The sequence below is a fragment of the Schistocerca serialis genome, chromosome 6 (assembly GCF_023864345.2).
Source record: "Schistocerca serialis cubense isolate TAMUIC-IGC-003099 chromosome 6, iqSchSeri2.2, whole genome shotgun sequence".
Lineage (NCBI taxonomy): Eukaryota > Metazoa > Arthropoda > Insecta > Orthoptera > Acrididae > Schistocerca > Schistocerca serialis.
Genome location: NC_064643.1, coordinates 498,795,627 through 498,821,793, shown reverse-complemented (window position 1 = coordinate 498,821,793; position 26,167 = coordinate 498,795,627).

The following is a 26,167-nucleotide window of genomic DNA, read 5'->3' as shown; positions in this document are numbered from 1 at the left end:
GGAATTTAACTGGAAAAAACACATTTTGAAACTCCAGAAGTAACTTAATTTAGCCACATTTGCGCATACAGTCATTGCAAATCTTGAGGAGAATGATTAATTTAGCTTATTTTGCATGTTTTCATTCAATACTGTCATATGGAATAACGTTTGGGGTAACTCATCTTTAAAAAAGAAAGTCATTGTTCAAAAACGTGCTGTAAGAATAGTATGTGGTGCTCACCCACAATCATTTTTCAGACATCTGTTTAAGGAGTTGGGCATTCTGACTATTGCTTCATAGTATATTTATTCTCTCACGAAGTTTGTTAAAAATAGTCCACTACAGTTCAAAAGGAAAAATGAAGTACACAATTACAATACCAGAACGAGAAGTGATATTTATTAATCCACGTTAAGGTGGTCTTTAGCACAAAAATGGTGGCGCAATCCTGGAACAAAAATTTTTGATCACCTACTCAGTGACATAAAGTGTCTGACAGACAGCAAAGTAAAATTTGATAACAAACTGAGAAAGTTTCTCCTTTACCACTGCTTCTATTCTGAAGAACAATTTCTATTTCTGTAATGTATAAAAGGTGGCGGAAATACTAACTCGCATCCCATCTGTATAATTTTTTGTTTTAGAAAAAAGCATCTTAGAAATGTTCAGAACTAATTTCCGATGTCAATGTAAGATGGTTTGTTCCACATTATTACGGTCTATGGCGCAAAATGATTCTGGAACATATAACTAAGTAACTAACTCATTAACTACTGTGCAACTTGTAAGGGAAAGTGTTTACCGTAAAACTCTTTTCACGCTCTCGCCTCTAGCCAACCTTCTAATAAAAGTGTAATACATTTCCTTACTCCACTTTTAAAAGATAATACTCGCTTTATATGTTCCGCAGTTTTTTTAAAATTACAAAAATTAAGGTTTTACCAAACGTGAAAACATGTTTCTAGCTACAACATGACCATCTAAGGAGAAACAAATACCCTGTTGAAATTTGAAAGCGTTGCAATGGAGAAAATCTTTGAATACTGTGTTTAATGCTCTGTTACATTATTACTCTACTACTTACCAATAATCAGCAAGTGAAATCTAGTTAGGCAAGGCTAGAGCGTGAAAAGAGTTCTACGGTAAACACTTTCCCTTACAAGTGGAACAGTAGTTAGTGAGTTAGTTACTTAGTTATATGATCCAGAATCATTGCAAGCTAAAAGCATTCTGAAAGTAAAATTGTTGGAAACTAGCACAAATTTCCATTTTCAAGACAGGTAAAATTGTTAGGATATTAACGAAATGCATGTAATTTCCAATTATCACGTATTTCTTGGCAAAAGACCTTCTGTTTCAAGGTACACTACCGACGAAGTATAGCTTAACTGTCCCCAAGTTCGTATAACTAGTTTTAATTACGTATAGAACTTTGCTTGCCATAAAATTCTGTAACCAAAGAATTAACAGTATATTCTAAAGAGCTGTAATATATTGCAAACCACTGTAAATATATGCAATTCTGCCCAAGACACATCCTCATGTCTAGTAACAAAAGAAATTGTAGAAAAAGGCTGAAATTCTTATGTCAGTCGGTAGTGCGCATTCCCTTATGTGATTCTAAAACCAGTCACTAGACTGAAGTACCGACTAAAAAACATTCTGCGTTCCCACTCTATGTGATCAAAGGTACCCGGACATCTGGATGAAAATGGCTTACAAGTTCGTGGCGCCCTACATTGGTAATGCTGGAATTCAATATGGTATTGGCCCACCCTTAGCCATGATGACAGCTTCCACTCTCGCAGGAATACGTTCAATCAGATGCTGGAAGGTTTCTTTGGGAATGGCAGCCCATTCTTCACGGAGTGCTGCACTGATGAGATGTATCGATGTCGGTCGGTGAGACCTGGTACGAAATCGGCGTTCCAAAACATCCCAAAGGTGTTCTATAGGATTCAGGTCAGAACTATGTGCCGGCCAGTCCATTACAGGGATGTTATTGTCGTGTAACCACTCCGCCACAGGCCGTGCATTATGAACAGGTGCTCGATGGTGTTGAAAGATGCAATCGCCATCCCCGAATTGCTCTTCAACAGTGGGAAGCAAGAAGGTGCTTAAAACATCAATGTAGGCCTGTGCTGTGATAGTGTCACGAGAAACAACAACATGAACAAAAACATGAAAAACCCGACGACACCCTAACATTACCGCCTCCGAATTTTACTGTTGGCACTACGCACACTGGCAGATGATTTTCGCCGGGCATTCGCCATACCCATACCCTGCCAACGGAAAGCCACATTGTGTAACGTGATCGTCTCTTCACACAACGTTTTTCCACCGTTCAGTTGTACAATGTTTACGCTCCTTACACCAAGCGAAGCGTCGTTTGGCATTTACCGGCGTGATGTGTGGCTTATGAGGAGACGCTCGACCATGAAATCAAAGTTATCTCACCTCCCGCTGAACTGTCATAGTACTTGCAGTGGATCCTGATGCTGTTTGGGATTCTTGTGTGATGGTCTGGATAGATGTCTGCCTTTTATACATTACGACCATCTTCAACTGTCGGCGGTGTCTGTCAGTCAACAGCCGAGGTCAGCCTCTACCCTTTAGTGCTGTGCATGTCCCTTCACGTTTCCACTTTACTATCACATCGGAAACAGTGGGCCTAGGGATGTTTAGGAGTGTGGAAATCTCGCGTACAGACGTATGACACAAGTGACACCCAATCACCTGCGGAGCCCCCCATTCTGCTCTCTTACGATATCTAATGACTACTGAGGTCGTTGATATGGAGTAGCTGGCAGTATGTGGCAGCACAATGCACCTAATATGAAAAACTTATGTTTTCGGGGGAGTCCGGATACTTTTGATCAAATAGTGTACGTACACTATCCTCTAGGTACAATATTCTTCCCACCATCGAACAAGAGTGAAGAAAATCAGGACGTTTCAGTGGTACGGTCAAAATTCAGGCTGTAAGTATGTCAGTCATAAGATTCGGTGATGACATTGAAGTCCTCGATGAAAGCAAGGTATCAGGTCTTATTAAATGGGATGAACACTGATTCTGACTTGCTAAGTAGACACATGTTGACTTTGACAGTCATATGCTGTTATTTTGTACAGCATCTACAGCCATTTTGTTGTTTTTTTATTAAGATCAGGCACTTTCAGTGCTGCCTCAGCGGGTCAGGCTTTAGAATGAAGTCGCCGAACATACGCACAGCAACTGTGACAGATATGTTAATAAACGCTTCATGGAACAGTGCAGTACTGGAGATGATCTGTTAATGGTGTTAAAATCTTTGAGTGTCGTTTCACGGTGTCTTTCAACGTGCAGACTATATAGAGAAGGTGACCTTAGAAATTTCGTTTCAGTCAATGTTATTGTTTATCTTTACTCGATTTCCAGTAGTCCGTTCTTCGCTTCCGAAACAGAGTACTGGCTGTACTAAAACGTTGTAAGCTTTTATCTTGTTTGCATTCGGACACCTGTTGCTTTGATAACTGAATCTATTATTCTAAGCATTCTATTGAAGTTTTGTTTTCTCTGATACATTTGGATCATTTATGTAATAAAATTTTTAGCCGACGTATTTGAGGTAAATTATTTGCTCTGTTGTTGAACTGTTCGTGCAGAATCCGTTTCTGATAGGCACTTTCAACCTGAAAGCCTTAATATTGTTTTACAGTTTATAATCTCACAATGTTTAACTACTGCATTTACATGGTCAGATAATCTCGACTGCGTTTGTTTGTAATTATATCCGGGAGGTCAGGTAATGCCTTAAATCAAAGCATCAAACTTTTGTCAAATGAATGCTATTTTTCTATAACTGATATCGGTGATCCCTCTTTGACGGAAAGTTTAGTATCGACTGGTGCAGATATCCTCATTATATGCTCCGCATTACATTTCCGGGGATGATATCTCTATGGCCTCTAACGATGCCAGAGACATCTTCAGTCCTGCCCCTCACCTGTGTACCTCGTACGATAAAGATATCTCCATATCCCTCCAGTTTTCTTCAGTATGCTAACGACTTTGTCGACCGAGACATCCGACACGCTTTCCAACTCTCCTATGAGTCTCACCATAACATGACTCTCGTAATTCAAATGAAAACCTAATGTCAATCTACGGAAAAGCGAAGTCACTATATTTCGCTGTGTCACCCGACAATTTCAGCACCCCGATTTGATCTTCTCCATCTTCAACCAAGCTTTTACTCTCACTAACACAGTTAAGTATTGGAACTGATCATAGAAAATTAGCCCACAATCCACACTTAGCACCCAATTCAAAACCCAATATTTGTTCAAACTCCTAACATACTGCTCTTTGTGTCTACCTTACTCTGCCAGTATCAATACGTGCAAACGCTAATGATGCCTCTGTCATTGTTTTGCATAAATTTTACAAATCCCTTGAGGATCCTAGAGAGATCCGCTTCGCCTGGATTTTAGCATTTACCTGCCTTCTACAATTCACATTATAACGGAATACAACGGATAATATAGCAAGTAATCAGACACATTCTTTATTAATAAGACAACATAGCTTTTCAAGATCATAATATAATGTCAGGTAGCACATGGAAGTTCAGTGACTTCATGATGTCTCCATGACGCAATTCGGCCACCTAAATAAAATACCTCACGGCGTATAGATAACTGCTGACGATTACGAAAGCTTGAGTTTACACACAGATGTGACGCACCAAGAGCTTATTGAAGAATTTATCCACATTCTTTATTAACTTTTTATTAGCTGGAAATAATTCAAAAGCCAAGATCGCTTAAATACTGTTTACAGGATAACCGGTTTCAACACATTAAAGTTGCCATCATCGGATCTGAATGTAGATTAACATTTATGACCCATTTGGATATAACGATACAGGCAGACCAGCTGATATAAAATCATTGTCACAAAAAATAAAAAACAACGATTTTGTATCAGCTCATCTGCTTCATGTATCGTTATATCCAAATGGTATATAAATATTAATCTACATTCAGATCCGCTGAAGGCACCTTTAGTGTGTCGAAACCGGTTATCCAGTATACAGTATTTAAACGATCTTGGCTTTCGAATTATTTCTACAACAGAGTGATCGCTCCACTATGCACTATGTGTTCACTGTTTATTAGCTGTTTGGAGGAGGCAGCATAGTTCGCAGGATCGTAGCCCACGATTTCCTATGGTAGTCAAAGTGTAAATCAATGTAGTTTGGGTGGAAGTGTGTGTACTGACTACTGGACATCAAAATGGAGGCAGACAGATGTACACTAACCGAAAAAAGCCGCCTATACCGTCGCAGTACGTAAAAACTAAATTTACATCCATATCGATAGATAAGCTATAGTCATGTCGATAAATTTAAGTGTGACCCATCTTTCTGCCAGCATTATGCTGCCCAGCATTATGCTACCAGTAATGATGTAACTTCCTGAAAACATCTGAAGATGAACCTGAAAAGGTTCGAAAACCGGTTCATGGAATAAGACATAATTTTTAAAAAAAGTGACTGGTTGCAGTTCTGTATAATTTATTTACATACAGTAGTGTACAGTCCAGTTTTATATCGATGATTTGCCAATGTCCGTGATATTAATTACACTGACACTTGTACTTACTCAGTCTTCGTTATATCAACGAATAGCTCCGGGAGGGCCGAGAGCTATCACTTTTCAGTTCATGTGGGAGACACTGTGCCGAATATTTAAAGGTGACACTATTTTCATACAGTAAAGTTTCCTCTACAGAAATAGTTATTGCTCACGTAAGCTGGAGAGACACTTCTATAATTTTCCATTCCAATTTTGTTTGAAAACACATGAGACGTACATTTCTAAAAGGAACGTGGAGCTAGGGACATCTGCTTTGCGGTTTTGCGTAGCAAGAGTAACAGTATTTCTGAGAGAAACCGACTGGCTTCTTCTCTTGAAGCAGTTTCACGTGCGCATCTTAGGACATTGTGGGGACTTGCTCTGTCCTGGTTGTCGCAGCCGGTAACACTGTACTGTTCCCGAGGAACGGCAGAGTGTATACAACAGTCCATGATGTGCCCTCGTACAATGTGCCCTTACCAGGTCTGCAGATGTTTTGAAACCAGTTTCGCTCAGTGGCACAACCAATAGATAAATTATCAGGAAGCATTTAGAATATTTTTGAGGCGGATTTACCACAGTAAACTTTTTTTTATAACTGTTGGCATCTAGTGATGTTTTTCAAAAATGTAATAAGTCAGTGCCTTGTAAAAAGAGTTATCTCCATGTAGCACAGATTTGGGGGCATGGCTTCTACAAACTCTTATGGGCTTCTAGAAGTATCAGCTCTTGGACATAAGGGAGTCATATCAACCTCCAAATGATTTTTTTATGTTCCGTTGCTTACAGTGAAAATTAACAAGGGAGAGCAACGAAGTGGTTAACCCCTCATTGCCAATCCCTCTGTTGCGATGTGATGCAATTGTAACCTAAGTTTAATCTTTTGATAATGATAAGGAAACTTACTTGTTTTTGTCACTGTAGTAAACACATGTTAAGTTCGTTAATGTCTCGCTGGAGTGCAGAAGAGTGCGGTCAAGTAATTGTCAACGCCTAGTTAGAGTTTCACTAACGATTGAATTAAATAAGTGAGCGAGACAAGTGTCGTTACTTTGAGTTGTCAACTACTTCCTTGTTTGATAAAGAGAGTTATGTAAAACAGCTTTTACATTATTTACTCGTGGTACATTTTGACGGCTTTCCAAACGCAAGCTTAAGAAAGAATTGAGGCATAGATGAAGGGAACAAAACATCTATAGGACTCCCCAGCACTCGGGAATTTCAACGCACTAGTAAGCGATTCTCAGCAGCCCTGTCTGCATAAACGTAGTGGAATTCTGGTAAACAGACGAAAGGATCCGTGTTTGACTGTATGAACGGTGATCAGACAGTGTAATCAGTCACAACCTACAAATTCCTAGGGGTTTCTTAAAGGAATGACTTATGTTGGAATGATCATGTAAATATAATGGTGGGGAAGGAACCTCCAGAAGTGCAGTTCATGCACGAATGGGACTACACGTGTTCAACCAGTTCTTGAGAAGTTCTCGTCGGCCTGAGATATAAGAAAAAGGAAGATTTGCACTATTCTCCTCAGTTTTCGTTGGTCAGCGTGAGAGAATCACCGAAATGCTCAATGAAGTTCAGCGGAAGATTTTACAAGATGGACATTGTGGATCGTGATGAGCTTTACTGACAAAATTCTAAGGGCTCGGATCCAGAATGGGACATATTATACCTTGAAACATACATGTCGCGTAATGGCCACAAAGGAAAAATTGGAAAAATTAGAGCTGATGCAGAAGGGTACCAAGTGTCTCTCTTACCGCCTGCTATACGCAAACGGAGTTGGAATGGGTTACGCGATTATGGTCGACTATGTTTACTAATCACACACCGTCTGGAGGTGTACATGTAGGCCTGTAGAACAGTACAGTCTACAGTCGTGTAGTGCAATGAAAGCAAGTTCTGCTGGACCCATCTGCTCCGGGAAACTGCTTCTGACATACAGGAGGCCATTTTTTTTACTACAATAAATAAACATTAAATTCATCAAATCATACTAAATGTCTCATTTTAAATAAAAAATTCTGTCAGTGCAACTGGGCATTGAATAACTAATACATCACTATCCAATGACTCAGAAAATTTCCTCTGCGCCATAGGTTCTTGATAACAAAATAGTCAGCAAACATACGACAAACCTGTAGGCACAGTTCACATCAGACGTGCATGCCGCATCTGTTCAGTAACAAACAAGTAAACTGTGAATTATATGATTCTATTTTCGCCTAATTCCTCTTCTTTACATATCAGCTCATGGTATATCACTAGCTGTTCACCTGCAAAATGAAGTATTAAGAACCTGATGTGCAAGTTTCAGGTGTTTCACGTATGGTATAAGTTCCTTAAATCACTTTTTGCGCATGTAGAAACTAGTGGCTTCTTATTATTATTTATAGGACCTATATATTTCGTAATATTCTTAGAAGCAATTGACTTAGAAATAGCTGCTATATTTGTGTGTGGGTTCTTCTTGCAACCACGGTGAATGGAACTGACAGCGATGAAGTAACGAATACCAGACGGAGGTCGCGCGGGCACTGTACTTGTAACGCGCATGCTTGTCAAGGATATCCATTGAGTGCCTAGATCCGGGGAAACACGCCGTCACCGGAATCGAGTACTGTGGGCAGCAGCGTTTTTATGAAAGGGTCGCCGCTGAATAGTCAGAGCTGTTTCAGTACATAGCCATATTTGTATTACTGTACTTAAGAATTCTGAATTCAAATGCCTTCGTGTAGTTAGTGGGTAATGTATACTACCATGGTCCGAAGTACTTTCTCTAAGATATAAACCATTCGAAAAGGCTCTTCTTAAACAGATCATACATTCCAAGTGAGTTACTGAACCTTCTCTATTAAGATTTTAGTGTGATAATGGAATTTCATTTATTTTTTTTTGCGTACTTTGAATTTGTGATATTCAGCCACAAGTCCCTCGGACAGTCTGTCGGTGTCCCAGTGCCGATAGTGGAACAACTCCCACTTTCTTCGCCAGTTGTTGTCGGCAAAGACTGACAAAACGAAACTTCACCTTGAATACTGTCATTCAACTCAGAACGACCAAAAGCTAATAAAGTAGTCTGGCTAGCAACGTCTGTACTCTCATCAAGCTGAAGCGAAAAATATTTACTTCGTTTCAGAGCAATAATGACAGCCTCATTCACCTTTTCCGACTTTTCACCAATACTTCACTTCGCAGTTGTGTGTGATAATGGAATTTCATTTATTTTTTGTGTACATTTTTCATCAAAAGTGTCATTACTTAGTACTTTTGTTACGGTATAATACGTTCTTCTCCCACAGAGTGAGCTGACCCTTTCTCTCTAGTTAAAAAGGAGCTCGTAACAAATTGTGATGCTTTGTACGTCTTGTTTTGAAGCCTTTTCCATGAGGGATTTAGTCATAGATACATTTCTTCTCTTCATTTCAGACAAATCGACAGGCTTTTCAACACGTTTCGCTTATTTAGGTGATAGATGCATTTTAAGTTTTCTTAGTTTCATGCATTCATTGGAAAGGGTTTCGAACCAAATTATACACTATGGCATAGGATCTTCCTCGGCACCAGAGTACACTAACCAAAGTTTAAATAATAGGCGTCATATTTACAAAAATGTGTTTTAGTAGTAGTAGTAGTAGTAGTAGCTTTATTCATCCATAGATCTCTTTTTACAAGGATATAGGACATGCCAAAGTATTTAGAAGCTTAGGTCAATTTAAAATAAGCTAATTCATATACACATATATTTACAGACTTCTAGTTAGAGACAATCACTAGATTTACTCCTGGCATACAATACTTTTTTTTTTTTTTTTACAAATACCTTATTAAATAATGTAATGCCACACTGTTCTCTCATATCTATCAGTCACTGCTCACAGTATACACACATTGTTTCATAACAATTCACTCACTACACACACAGACACACACACACACACACACACACACACCCTTTTTAAATAAGTGTATTTTTGTAATTTCTTCAATATCTTTTGGTAATTTATTGTACAGTTCTATTTCTTGGTAGAAAATGCTGTTCTGGGTTTTATGTTTACTTTTTCTTGGTAAATGTAAGTTGAGTCTATATCTCGTTACATGGTCATGGACAGAGCTGTATGTGCAGTAATTACCAATGTCATTTTTGATGTGTACAACTGACTGGTAAATATATTCACATGGGGCAGTTAAAATGCCTAGTGTTCTGAACAGATCTTTACAATGAGCTCGACGAGTATTTTTGGTTGTTATTCTTATGGCTAATTTCTGGAGTTTGAAAATAGTTTTCATATTTTCTGCATTTGTTCCCCAAAAAAGAATGCCGTAGCTAAGAATTGAGTGTGCATATGAATAATATGTCACTAAAAAAAAAAATGGTTCAAATGGCTTTGAGCACTATGGGACTCAACTTCTGAGGTCATCAGTCCCCTAGACTTAGAACTACTTAAACCTAACCTAACCTAAGGACATCACACACATCCATGCCCGAGGCATGATTCGAACCTGCGACCGTAGCGGTCGCGCGGTTCCGGACTGTAGCGCCTAGATCCGCTCGGCCACTTCGGCCGGCTGTAACTAAAAGACACTGCATGTTACACACTTATGATAGGATTCTAAGGGCATAACATGCTGATGACATTCTGTTTGCAAGTACCTTCAACTGAGAATCAACAGTCATTGCTAGAAATTTGGGATTTGATACAGAATCTATAGAGATACCATCTACATTTAATTTTACATTGTCATGTTTCGTCTTCAAACAGAAATTCATGGCATTAGTTTTCTTTATTATTTTGGTACTACATGTACTCGACATTGACTTGTTAATAATCCCACTACTTATACTAGAATCTGATGTGGAACCTCCTTCGTTACTTGACTGCTTCGTCTTATAGCAAGACCCCGTCCGAAACCACGCGTGCTAATTGACGTGAAGTAGCAGTAACTAACAACAGATATAACTCTACGATGCAACATAGTCACTGACTAAAGGTGCATTTACACACGTAAGGGACGCCACATTGCAGTGACTGGAACTTGATTCCACCGACGTGGTTTGAAGTAATGTTGCAGGAATTTAAATGGCTGTGTGTACACTCGTCTGTGGCGTGAGCCTGTCAGTGCAAACCGCGTTCACGCTGACTCTGTTCCAACGTGTCACTCACTCTCTTCATTTTCATGTTAACAATCTCTTTTTTTAACCAGTTTCCTTACACTGTCACAAAAACTCTGTGTCATTGTTAGCCGTATTTTGACATATTGGGAAATTACAACTTTAAATTTTAATTGTACGGCGAGTGTGCCTCCGTTGTTAGCGATTTATTTTCTACCTCTATTTTTAGTGATTCATCCGTCGGAGCTAGACATTTTTAGGGAAATTATCAGGGAAAATAGTAATTACGAACCACGGAAACCTCACTCATTACAATCATCCATACAGTTCTATTAAATCCCTTCAGTTTCAAAATCTGATTAAAACAGCGTTTTCACACACAATATGCAATTTTGAATAAAGCTGTTGAAGACTGAGCGATACAATGAACTGTTGGATGTCGGCTATAACAGTGCGTATACAACATACAGGCTGACGTTTCGATGTATTGTGAAGTTCTAGCTGTGAAAATCACTGGCAAGATTCAGTAACAAGTGTCTCCTTTCTGTCTCTCCAACTTTTGTTTTGCAATGACTTAGATATAGAAATTGTTATTAATGCCGAAGTGCCAGTATCCCAGTATCAGTTCCACAAACCTCCACAGTCCAAATTCTATAAGCAGCCAAATATAAAGAAAACTCAGTGAATACTAATTCATCATTATCTCCACGGGGACTGAGCGAGATGTTGTAGTGGCTAACGCTATCAACTCGCATTCGAGAGACCTATGTTCAATTCCCGTGTCGGATACCCAGATACTGGTTCTCTGCGGTCACCCAGATAGCTCCATGCAGATGTCGGCCTCTTCCCTCCCCTCCAGTAGCAAGAAGTCTGAAGAAAGCCTCGTCTCTAATAATCTCAGCTGTGGGCTGGTCGTGAAGCAACAATCTTCCTTCCTTCCTTCTTGTTGCGTCTGGATATTAAGTAAGCAAATTCAAGCGAGTCGTTCTTGCGAACAAATGTACTCCAGAAACTACCAGCTCCACAAATTAATGTTACGTTATGACATGTTTTGTGTTTATGCCACGAGCAGACACGGCCAAAATACAAGGAGTCCAACTTAGTAACTTACTTGATGTATTCTTTCTGCATAAAAAAGACATTTCAGTTCTTATATCATTCATTTTTACGTTATCTTCTATTCTCGACCAGCGTTCATTTTTGTGGGCCGCGGCCCGTTGGTTGGTAACCACTGCTCTACAAAATGCACTCATGCGAATGGACAAAAAATACTTTTAAATATCTGACTTGCATATATCCCGGCTATCAAACATCGATAGAAAAACAGGAATTTGGAAGTAGAGATGAACTTTTTGTTTACTCTATCATTCATTCAAACTGACTTACACACTGGATGGGGGGGGGGGGGGATAGGAATGATGCTGAAACACATTAACACACGTCTTCCACGACGTCTCCTGAAGGCACCACAAACTAGCGAGCGTAAGGAATGACAGAATGTTAACTACTATGAAAGCGATGTAATGGAACTCTTTCAACTGGTCGCCTGGGAACTTTCTGGGTAGTGCAGACCTGGTACCGAACGGTTGCGTGTCTCCACAGCTGATGTTGTCATGACAGTGAAATGGTTTGGTTCAAATGGTTCAAATGGCTCGGAGCACTATGGAACATAACATCTGAGGTCGTCAGTCCCCTAGAATTTAGAACTACTTAAACCTAACTAACCTAAGGACACCACACACATCCATGCCCGAGTCAGGATTCGAACCTGCGACCGTAACCGTCGCGCGGTTCCAGACTGAAGCGCCTAGAACCGCTCGGTCACACTGGCCGGCCGAAATGGTTTGTATGTGCCAATCATTTGCATGGAATTATCGCAGTAAGATGAGTCGACGTGGAGACGAGACAGAATGGCAGAAAGGAACTATCGCGTACGCACGTATTGCGAGCTAACATCCCAAATATGTTCGTGCTCACATGCAGTTCCTCTTCGTCGAAATGTCTCGGCTCAAACTCGTGAAGGGGTCGAATCGCACGTGTCGCATTACATGCCCTAAATTAGACACTTGTGTTCCTTGTGCAAGATTTTATGTTCCATACTTTATTAATATAACATATAAGAACAGTAATAACAATATCGGGAGCTAAATTAACGACCCATAAATGATGTAGGCCACACAGTTGTGAATTGGTTAGAATAATGTTTATAACAAATCCATTTGACACAGTTCTATCACTCACAATCTCATCACTAATTACAAGTTCGATATTCCGCTTAGTATGCGAAAAGTTTACACTAGGCGCGCGGCTGTTCACCACCCCGAGAGTTAAGTCCCGCGATACCACACAATGCGAAATTTTCTAAGTCGTTTCACGTGCTAGCTACCTGAAAACCCATTGTTCGCTTTCGCGTCTCACAAGGGGAGGCCGCCAATTGTGAAATTCAGATTGGATTCATACTGCGCATAATAAAAGCTCATGGCCAGAGGTGTAATGTGGCAAAGCACCAAGATGCAATTCTTAGCCGTTGTCGAGAAAATCGACAGTTAAAAGAAACCGTTGCGGTGAAATACTCTCTACGATTAACAGTTTTATATAGCGTCGTGGCGCAGCGGTAAGCGCTCGGTTTCGTAATCCGAAGGTCGCCGGATCGAATCTCGCGCCATGCAATTTTTTTTATTATTAGTTTTTTGGAGTTAAAAAAAAAAAAATATATATATATATATATATATATATATATATATATATATATATATATAATCTATTAATGAATTGCTTATGCATGCTGGTGAAGGCGGATCGCTCTCCAATTGTACCGCCTCCATTTTTCCGTTTGTTTAACAGGGTGTACCAAAGCTCTCACGTACGCACTGATTTTCGACAATGTTATAAGTTGCGCTAGGGACCGCATCTACCTTCTTTCGAAGTTACACGTAACTACGCTGCTATGCGGCGGCTCGTTTCGGCCCATTCAACATCTCTCCTTCAAGTGTAACGAGCGAGTAACGGAGTTTATATTTCATACCTGCCACAGCGAATTTGTGTTCGTGGGGTCTCTATTTTAATTCGAACGTTTGACTTACGCCATACATATTCGTTTCGGAATATCGTTTCTACGTCTTCCGTTAACTGTACGTGGTTAACATTATGAAGACAATTAATAACATTTGTGAAATACAACTTTGTTTGCGGAAAACATAATGATGTTCGAAGTCGCCAGTTTTTCCGCGACAAACAACTTTCAACAACTTATTATACGCATAATTGTTCCAACTGATTGCCGCTAATTATATATATATATATATATATATATATATATATATATATATATATATATATAAACACATTTGAATTACAAAAAACAAATGCTAAAAAAAAAAAAATTGCATGGTGCGAGATTCGATTTGGTGATCTTCGGATTACAAACCTAAGCGCTTACCGCTGCGCCAGGAAGCTGTGGAAAATTATTAATCGTAGAGAGTATTTCACCGCAGCGGTTTCTTTTAACTGTCGATTTTTTCGACAATGGCTGAGAAGTGCATCTTGGTGCTTTGCCACATTACACCTCTGGCCATGAGTTTTTATTATGCGCAGTATGAATCCAATCTGAATTTCACAATTGGCGGCCTCCCCTTGTCAGTCCCAACACCCTTTGGTGTCTCCAGCCGAACTGTCGGCTTTGACGTCTGCACTAGCACTGCTCCTCTGTCCGTCCCCGGCCGCGTTTCCCGTGCGCCGAATATCCTCGCTCAACCGACTGTGGCAGTTCCCTTTCCTGAAGCCGCCTATCTGATTGGCTACAGCTTATTCTACATTATTTTACATTTTAACATATTTAAATAATCAGAGCTTGACCACTTTCACGTTCTAAAGAAAGTAACAATAATATCCATAACATAATAAACTTTAAATTCTTTTACATAAAAACAATATAATTTCCTTCTTAACTTTGAATGCCACGGCCAGTAGCCTTGCACCAGTGTGCTTTCCGATAAATAAATAAAGAACAATGGTAAGTATTATGCACTGGTATATTCTTTCAACTACTGTTTTAATGATGTGTCATGCTGCCATCGTTCAATGTGTTTTGTGTGGAGGAAATGAGGATCTGATGCTTAACTGAAAATACTGATAATTTAAATTTACTGTATCTTTTAAACGAATAAAGTTACAGAGTCGATATTCACAACGACAAGAATGACCAAAGCGTTCAGATTTTAGTATTCGGGTCTTTGTTACAATACTTGTTAAATTCACTTTAACAGTAAATCCTAAACTATTATAGATATGATCAATATTCAAGCTTTATTGGTATCACAATGAAAATTTATGGAGGATGGCTTGATTCCCTGCATTAGTATAGAATTAGATAGTTTTCATAAATTATTCCCTTTATGGTCGATCTCAGGTCCGCCATATTTAACACTACTACCTCTCCTTGGACGCAAAGGCTTCTACTGGGTTTTCCTATGACGTAGGTTCTTGTCTGTCTCACTCCCACACTGCAACGCTTAGGTTTCAATAGACAATAGACGCCCGTGAATTTCCCCATCTTGTGGTGAATCTGCGCCCTTTGTGGCACGCGGTCCTGGACGACAGGGTCCGTTTCACAATCCCAGTAGGCTGACTCTTTCGGCCATATACTTAAATGTGAGCACAATGCTTGTTAACTCACAGTGTCCATGACCACAGCGAAATTAAAGTTCTCGATTTGCTGATGATAAACGAAGACTGTCCAACGTGTCTTTAAACACGGTATATTCAGAGATTCAGAGATACATAGCGTGGTGTAGGAACACTGGTCGTAAAAAGATTCTGACAGACAGCGGAGACCGAGTGTCAAGCTATGTGACTAACAATCGGTTCCAGGAATTCCTGCTATCGGTAAATGCCCATATCTGCCTCTACCTCTACATCTATATGTCTGCTCTGCAATCCACACTTAAGTGCCTAGCACAGCGTTCCTCGAACCACATTCCCTACCGTTCCTCTCTCTAACAGCGCGTGGGAAAAAATGAAGACTTAAATCTTCCCGTATGAGCTCTGTTTTCTCTTATTTTATTACGATGATCAAACCCCCTATGTAGGCTGGCGGCAGTAAAATATTTCGCATTCGGATAGAAAGTTGGTGACAAAATTTCGTGAAATGATCTTTCAGCAATGAAACAAGGCCCTTGTTTTAATGAGTGGCATCACAAATCGCTCATCGTAACGGTGCCATTCTGCTCTCTATTTCGCGATAGTACAAAACGAGCTACCCTTCTTGACACTTTTTCGATGCCGTCTGTCAATCTTGTCTGGTTAGAATCCCATACTTCACAGCAATATTCTAGTAGAGACCGAATAAGTGTAGTGCAGGCTGTCCTTTAGCTGTGCCGCATCTTCTTAGTGTTCTGCCAATAAAAAGCCGTTTTTGGTTTGTAAGTTGCTCGTAATTGTAATTCCTAGATATTTATATGAAGTGACAGCCTTAGATTTGTGGGAATTATCGTATAACTGAAATTTAACAGATTTCTTTTAGTACTCATGTGCATGACCTCACACTTTTTCTTGTTCAGAGTCTATGCCATTATTCGCACCATACAGATACGGTTTCAAAGTCATTTCGCAGTTGGCTTGGACCTTCTGCTGACTTTAATTGACGGCAAGGGACAGTATAATCTCCAAACAATCTAAGGGGGCTGCTCAGATTGCCTCCTAAAGCGTTTATAATTAGAAACAGATGAGAACCTATAAATTTTCTTGCGGAAAGCCATATATCACACCTGTTTTAATCGATGGCTTTCCATCGATTACTGTGTGACCTCTCTGACAAGGAATAACGATCCCAATCACACTACTGAAACGAAACTCTATAGGTACTCAATCTCATTAGAAGTTTCTTGTGAGGAGCAGTGTCAAAAGCCTTCTGGAAATCGAGAAATATGGAATCAATTCGAGATCCCCTGTCGATAGCATTCATTACTTCGTGCGAACAAAGAGCTAGTTGTGGTTCACAAGAACGACATTTCTCCAATCCGTGTTGACTATGCGGCAATAGACCGTTGTCGTCGAGGTAATTCATAACGATCCTACACATTATACGTTCCAACATCATACAGCAAATCGACTTCAGTGATAGGGATCTCTATGTCATCGGATTACACCTATTTCCTTTCATGAGCAATACAATAGAATGATTCGAGGAATATCCCGACGCATCTGGTACGCTATTGGGAAAGACACTCGTATCTTGGAGGTCCTCGTGCCATTGAGATAGATGCGTTTGAGCCGTTGGAAATCATGTGTCTCGTGGAATCCACGCGGCAACTCGTCGCCGATGGGAAGAGGAAGGAAGATTGGGTTTAATGTCCCGTCGACATCGAGGTCATTGGAGACGGAGCACAAGGAAATCAGCCGTGCCCTTTCAAAGGAACCATTCCGGCATTTGCCTGGAGTGATTTAGGGAAATCACGGAAAACCTAAATATCGATGGCTGGACGCGGATTTGAACTGTCGTCCTCCCGAATGCGAGTCCGGTGTGCTATCCACTGCACCACCTCGCTCGGTCGATGCGTCGCTGTAATCATAACGCAAAATGGGGGTCAGTCAACTGCTAGGTCCTTGTCCAATGTTCGATTGTTCATGAGTGTATTTCAACGAATTGCAGAATAAAAGCTGTGCACAAAGCGCCATCTCAGTTCAGATTAGGTGCATTACTTACTATTAATGTATCACGTCAAAACCCATTTGCCGCACTTCGCACGTAGAACATCTTTCGCACGATATTCACAAGGCTCCTTGGTTCTAGCAGTATAATTAGCGCTTCTAATCCCATTCCTCATACACGTCTAACGATACTACTTTATGATTCTTGTTCTACTTGCTTCCATTTCTGTTTTAAGATATAAGTTATACTACTTAAGAAAACGTCGATACATATGAGCAATCAAGCTGATTTCTTGTACCAGTTTTGTGACATGATGCTGAGCTGCCTGAATCGCATTTTGCTTGAACTCAAATCAACCATATTTCCGCTATTATGTACGTGAAGGGAGCAGAACTACATCTTTACGTCGAGTGGAGCAACAAAATCGCCTTTATGTATGGATTTTCCTTGGACAGAAGAAAATGACAGATCGCGGTACGATTTGGAACTATAAATGCGTTAAAAGCGTAAATAGTGTAAAAGAATTTCTGTGATTACCATTTTCCCAAAGCTGAAATTATGAGCTGAATTTCTGAGGCTGAAATCCTCCACGAATCATTCTGTTTGAAATTGTTTACGAGAAAGCTACAGCGGGCGAACAAGTAACAGATTTAATCACTTCATTTCCACAATGAGAAAAGTTGGATGTGAACGAGAGTGTTTCGTAAGGCACATGTTTATGTTTATGACTGTGGGTCAATGGATCAACTTTACGTAAGTTACGAACTGAAAGTGACCACTGCTTCATTCTTGCCACATCAGTGAGAGCTTAGCAGTGACGTGAAAAATGTTTTCTCAGTGGAAACTGATTCTCGTAGAGATATGTATGTATGCCTGCGAATGCGACACAGAATGACTCCATATTATGCAAATGCTTGTTACTTCACTAAAGTGAATGTCTGAGAGCGGCGGAAATGCTATTTCATATTAACTTTGTTAACACAATACACTTTGTCGCAATGGCTGTTGACTTATAATGCAGTTCTCAGTTTTCTTATGTACGATTGCGTAACTAGGTGCGGCCCAGTACTATTCCCCAACAACGACGACTTTTTCCAGGTGCAGTACGATCATATCTAGTCAGGCCAGAACGAGAAATTGCTTCACAACTAGAAATTGCTTCTGCCTGGTGTATGATTTTTAATGATGAACCACAAAATTTATGTTTGCTACCGACAATAACGATAAAAGGTGGCTCCCAGTTATTGGGAACTGATGGAACGCTTAATTCCTGCAGCTTGGACGTTTTACGTTTGCAGATTGCAATGTGGTGCGGCAGCTAACGATTGTCTGCTCTAGATATTTCTGGCTCTATGTAAATACATGAATGTTGTATTCAATGTAGCAGCTAAAGCTGCTGAACTGCATGTGGCTGAAATTATGGTTTAAAATGTAACTGTTCTTGACTATGTAAACTACAAATGCGTTAAAGGCAGGCAAACATACGTTTATAACATTTGTAGATTTAGTGACAATGCAAACTGTAATTCATTCTCTGAAATTCTGAAGGTAGCAGGGATAAAAAACATGGAGCAATAAGTTATCTACATGTTGTAAAGGAATTAGTTTGCAATTACAAGAGTCGAAGGACGTGAAAGGGAAGTAGTAGTTGAGAAAGGAGTGAGTTCGGCTTGTAGGTTATCTCCGGCTATTCGTTCTGTACTTTCAGTAAGCACTAAAGCAAACGAAGGAGAAATTCGGAGAGTGAATTAAAGTTCGGGGAGAATAAAAAAAAGCTTTGATGTTTCCATTGACAATGGCATTCTGACAGAGACAGGAAAGGATTTGGAAGAACTATTGAACTTGTGATGTTACAAAATAAAAGTGATGTTGTTATTCAATGGAAAGTTGGAAATTAAGATTTAGCTTACTGTTTTATCAATCACAATTGGCGTAAGAATCATGGATTGACCATTGTCATAAAATATTGCATATTGAGATGTGATTAGTTTTTACTTGCAGTTTCGCGTGGCTTGAGGCAGTCTCAACTAGCGTACTATTGATTAAGAAATTGCGTTATCGTCTTTCTAATTACTTCATGATCGTAGATACGATCATACCCGGTTGTGAAGTTATTGTTATGACAAAACAATTTCCTAAGGGACCAGAAAGTTCTTAAGGGCGCAAAAACAACTGTAACATCACACAAAAGGGAAATTCGATATTAAAGCTGATGCAAGAAGACGATAAAACAGTTTTCTTTTTATCAATGTAACACGCACATTAGACTGCTGATCTTGGTGTCTGTAATATTAGCAAAATGCATAATTAAAATGAAAATAATACTGAGGAGATAATAGGAATGAGCACTGCTAAATGATTCAGTATTCCCAGAACAAATATTTATTATAACTAAAACATATATCGTACCTTAAGCTTAATACAACAATGACGGTAGATTTTTATGTCCGTATCATGTCCATTTAGCGCTCTTTTATCTAGCCATTGTCTTCTTTGAGTCGCTCGTGCGTCGTCACAGTAAGTTATAACAGTTCTTTACACTTCACTCAACTCAGACATACACGTTTTTATACATTTAGTAAAAATTAGATCAGACTGCCACAAATCTGCGTCCGTCTTACTTCAGAAAAACAGTACAAGTCTTCTTAGCGCTCCAGGCTTCATTTATTCTCCCGCGAACAAAATAGTGAAGGATCGTATATCTATCCGTATTTTTCTGTTTTTATTGCCGCCCAAAGACGACAAATTACATCACTAGAAAATTCCACCGTCGCTATGCGACGCCTCATTATACATTAATCATTATTTACAAACAAGTATTTGCCTTCTGGCTGAAAGTATTAACTACTCGTGTTTGCTGTTTTAATGAAGTCAAAAATAGCGAATATCTCAAACTGAAAGGATACTGTGTTGTAAAGAGGTTGCAAGACAAACATTAACAAAAGACGAACAAGGGAAATCAAATGGAGAAGAATGAAATCAGGTGATGCCGAAGGAAATAGACAAGGGAACGAAACACTGAAAGTAATAGATGAATTCTGCCATTCAGGCAGCATAATAACCGAAGTAAACAGGACATAAAATCAAGATCAGCTGCAGTACGAAACAAATTTCTGAAAAATACTAATTCGTTAACATCTAATATAAATTTTAGCGTTAGAAGGTTTTTTTCTGGACCTACACGACTGGTGTAAGGTCTTGTATAGGAGTAAAATGTGGATAATGAATAGTTCAGACAAGAAGAGAACAGAGGTTTTTGAAATGTGGAGCTGCAGAAGAATGCTGACGATTTTGTGAGTAGATCGAGCAACTAATGAGGAAGTATGGAAATGGATTGAGAAGAAAAGAAATTTATGACACAATTTCACTAAAAGAAGGGATCAGTTGATAGGACATATATTTAGGCATCAAAGACTCGTCAGTTTGGTCATGGAGACAAGTATGTTCGGGCCAAAAATTATAGAGGAAGGCCAAGGAATGACTACAGTAAGCGGGCTCAAATGGGTGTAGGTTGCAGCAGTTACTTGAAGGTCAAGAGGGATGCACAGGATACAGTCGTGTGGATATGGCATCAAACCAGTCTTAGAACTGAAGACCACAACAAGAACATTATATTTGCGTTTCTTCACATTTCACAGGGTCCTCCATTTCTGCATCTCCTGTGCTCTGTAGTAAGATGAAGGGTATATTGTTAAATAATTAGAATATTCTGTCAACAATATTACGTTATCCTCATTGGCGGTATGTAAATTTAATGCGGAAATAATGCAATCTTTATGATACTTTCTTACTTTGATATGTTTGTGGGCCCATTCGTGGTTTACACCTGCGATGATGATCACTATTAGTTAGTTACATGGATCATTTTGTACGATAGATCGTAATGATGTGGAATGACTCATTTTACATTCACATTGCAGATTAGTTAGTGTATGTGGTTACATTCAGAATATTTCCAAGTTTTTTCATATTGCAACAAGAATAAATGATGCAGACTTGAGTTAGTACAGTAAGAACAGGATTGATAGGAGAATACATGCACAAACAACTTTCATTTATTTTGTTTTGAAATCCTTACGTTCCAGGAAGGTGTGGGACAAAGATGGAGCCGGCTGGAGTGGCCGAGCGGTTCTAGGCGCTACAGTCTGGAACCGCGCTACCGCTACGGTCTCAGGTTCGAATCCTGCCTCGGGCATGGATGTGTGTGATGTCCTTAGGTTAGTTAGGTTTAAGTAGTTCTAAGTTCTAGGGGACTGATGACCTCAGAAGTTAAGTCCCGTAGTGCTCAGAGCCATTTGAACCATTTGAACAAAGATGGAATACGCTACTGCTTGCTTCAAATTCGAAGTAGTTATAATAACCCTTTGGCAGGCCATGGGGATATACTTCTCCCTAAATGTATTTCTTTACGGCGTTTGAGTGAATATGTGTTAGAAATTCTGTATGCTCGAGGCATCTACAGTAGTTCCAATCCGGTGCATCAGCAATAGGTTAACGTGTTTAACTTTACCCAGCCACCAAGGATACAAAGACACGCACCAGCTTAACTTCTTATGTACCAGTTCTTATGGACCATACGCCAAGGAATAAACAACAATAGGTAGGTAGTATCTGACACATGAAAAGACCACAAAAGCTCGGTAACTTGGCTAGAACGCTCAGTTACAATAACAACCTAACCACTTAACACATTTGTGGACAATTTCCGTCCATCAAGTCACTGCTTCGGCACAACTGACAAGTTTCGTAAAGGCTTTACTTTTATTTTCAATGCAATGCAAGTTTCCTTTTTCGGCGCATGGTTCAAATGGCTCTGAGCAGTATGGGACTTAACATCTATGGTCATCAGTCCCCTAGAACTTAGAACTACTTAAACCTAACTAACCTAAGGACATCACACAACACCCAGTCATCACGAGGCAGAGAAAATCCCTGACCCCGCCGGGAATCGAACCCGGGAACCCGGGCGCGGGAAGCGAGAACGCTACCGCACGACCACGAGCTGCGAACTTCGGCGCATGAAGAAACAGAGATACCATGAAACACCAGCGGCTAGAAAGTCCTACAAGTTCAGAACACTTTAACTACCACAGCCGACAAGTTCGTCAATACACACCGAGTTCACAAAATCCTCAGCGCCTAAGACAAGATGTTCAGACACAGTTAGAAATTTATTACCGAAAGCGGAGTGCTTACAGCAGACACAATATTTCGTCCCAAGCGAGCAGAACACTGTTAACAACAAATAATAACTTTCACTCCAACTAACTCCAAGGTAATTCTGGCCTATCCTCTGCATCGACCACTTGCCACCACGTGTCTACGACCCGGACCGCCACAGCCAATGTCCGCACAGGTCCTCCGTTCTCCTGAAGTCAGACTGCAAGGACAGTTTATTCCTTCCTGGACGACGAGCGGAATCCCAATCAGCTCCTCCTTGCCGAGCGCCGAACTGCCTCGAGTCATCCACACAGCGTCCGTCCTCTTTCGCCGCAGGCGACAACCGCTGTTCTCAGACGGCGCTCTCTTCTCCGCTGCCGGCCGCCGGCGGGAAGTTCAAACACCGGCGCACGGTGTGACGCCGTAACGTCACAGTTAGTAATTCCTTCCCACCAACTTTTACACATCGCATTAATAGAAATGCTTCTCGGAATAGATGGAGTTGTCAAGGAGAAACTTTCTCGGTTTGTTTCCAAATTTTACTTTGCTGTCAGGCATTTAAATCACTAGTTGGGTGACCAAAATTTTTTTCTGTAGCGTTGTGTACACAATTTTATGCTAAAGACAACCTTAATGCGGAGTAATGAACGACATTTCTCCTTCTGGTATTGCAATTATGTACCTCATTATGAACTGTAGTGGATTACTTATAACAAACTTCATGAGACAATAAATGTACTGTGAAGCAATAGTCCTTAAACAGATGTGGACGGGGTGATCGTAGGCGAGCACCACATACTACTCATGCAGCACGTTTCTGTGCAATGAAGACTTTCTTTCTTGAAGATGTATTACCCCAGAACATTATTCCATGTGACATTACTGAATGAAAATATCCGAAATATGTCAACTTACTGATTTGTCTCTCTCCAAGTTTCGTAATCGTTCAAGAGGTTTTACGATGCTTCTTTAACACGGTGCATCGCTAAAAGTGACATTATGAATGTACAGATGCTCTAGCGTTAGAGCTTACTTCCAATCTAGGGCTCGGTGCAGTAACGTATGGTAAAAGACGGAATATTGTATTTAACGTTTTAGGTCGCGGTTTTGTTGTTATAGTCATTTTTATTAATCGTCTGGCAATTTACATAAGGCTTTAGAAACAGAAACAAAATAAGTACATAATTTACAAATTTACAGACGTGTTATTTACGTACTTAAGCACATCTGCTGTAGTGTCCAAGAAGTCAGAAGGGTTTCCAGGGTTCGAGTTTCGAGGTTTATTATCAACAGTATGTCTGTCTTGAAAGCCACAGGCGCTCTCCGAAGCGGTAACCCTTCTCCAATTGTATAACAGGTCACCGCATTTTCCATGGCTAGTCCGGATCCGGGTAAATATATTTTATGTTCTACGAGGCAGGTAATGTTCCCGTGGTATGTTTTTGCTCAGCAGAAAACTATGAAGCTGTGCTGGAGTGTTATGATACCGTTCTTGCGACAAATTATGGACTACCACGTTGCTAGCTCTTATCGGTGAGGTGTCTGGAGTCGAATCGAATAGATGGTATGTCATGAACTGGTAACTGCTGGTTGTGCCAGATTTGCTTACATTCGTATAATCTTTCTTCTCGGGTTATATGGTACAGTGCAATCCAGAGCAAGTAACCATAATGTTGGAGTGGGCTTAATTTCACCAGTAACAATCGGTGTTGTGTAATTTAGCTGCACGTCTGATAGCGTGTGTGGCTACTATTTATCCAGACAGGGCTGCACTATTCTACCACCGGGTAGAAAAGCCGAGGGCGGATGATCGTAAGGTCTAAGCTACAGATCCCCATGTTGAACCTCACACAGAATATTATTTCCTGACCTCTATTTAGCTGCAGTCCTTGTTAGATACTCTTTAAATGACAACAAGGATAACGCAAAGGCACTGTGAATATTTGTAATGGGCTAGGCGACTCCCCATGAAATAAAGGTCAGACTTCACGGTTGGTTAGGATATTATTCATACGAAAGCATGTGGATTCAATTTTGTTAGGGTTCGGTTGAAGTCTCCTTTTACGAAAACGTTGTTCCCTTATATTTAGATATTTTCTTAACATATCTACAGTGACCTGCATTCGTTTGCATTATGTTGCTATCACCAAGTCATTAACAAAGCCAAAATTCCTGGATTGTCCGACATGTCTGCAATATGCAAGTTAAATAGTAGCGAAGCTAGGACTGAGCCTTGAGGCATGCATTTTTGAGGGTCTTCCGGTAACAAATGGTATGACCTATGATTGTCTGAAATGGTTTGTCAGTTAACGAACTATTAAGAACTTGTCCTACTCTTCTACACGAAGCAGCTGATAGACAGCACGCTGCCTGCGCACGGTATCGTTAGTTGCATACAAATGAATAAGTACAGAAGAGGTCTTGGTTTTTCTGGAAGCCAACTTCTGTGTAAGTTGTCAATGAAAGTACTTGCTCAACACAGAAATCCGACCAGTTCAACAGGAATTTTTCCAGGTATCTTCATACGTATTCCATTATAGAGCAGCGTCTCAAGTAATTTGCACATCATACTCAGAAGCGCAATGGGACAGTGACTTCCTGGTATGCTCTTTTGTTTAACAGTTCTTTAAGCATACAAAAGATCTTCGTCAATTTCATAAGTCGTCAGGTATATCCTGTTTGAAAAATGTCTGAGAAAAATTGTCTTAAGATATATATGTATACCACAATGCAGAAGGAATTCTGGTTGTATGTGTTCAAAACCTGGAGCTTAACTTGATTTTATGTCTTCGAAAGCCGTTGAAATATATTCAGGAGTGAGTAGGTGAGAATATTGGGTATGATGCGAACACCGCCGGCCGCGGTGGCCGTGCGGTTCTAGGCCCTGCAGTCCGGAACCGCGGGACTGCTACGGTCGCAGGTTCGAATCCTGCCTCGGGCATGGATGTGTATGATGTCCTTAGGTTAGTTAGATTTAAGTAGTTCTAAATTCTAGGGGACTGATGACCTAAGATGTTAAGTCCCATAGTGCTCAGAGCCATTAGAACCATTTTGATGCTAACACCTTACCATCACATTTCTCAGTTCCCTCTCATTTGTATGGCGTGAGGGCGGGAAACGAATAGTTCAGATGTTGAGATGGCATGTACAGCGATTGTATACAGTTTTTATGAGGGTCTTATTGTATGTTACTCGATTTCCGCCTCCCAAGTTACGTAACAGACACCATGCTTTTCTACTTGATTGTTTGAGGTCAAGTTTTTCAACAGTGTTTAGCTATTTATGGCGGAGCATAGCTTCAAGACTAAGCAGCAGTTTGTCTGCTACTCCTTGTTCTGCAGTTGACAGGAAGTCTTCGTACACTTTCTCACTGATCTCAGACCAGCCACGAATGTACTCCTTCCGGTTTGCTCTTGCTATGCTTAATACTGCAGCCACAAATCTTTCATCGTTGTTGCCCCGGGGGAGAAATCTACGCATTTAGAGAACTCGGAGCAGTCTGCTTTCGCAAAGTTCCATTGTGGACGGGGAATGGAATTTACCAGTGGGGTCTGCATGCATACTTCCAGTATCACAGGGCGGCGCTGAATATGTGGAAAGTAGCTCTCTGATTGGTTCATACTGGTTGGAGGTT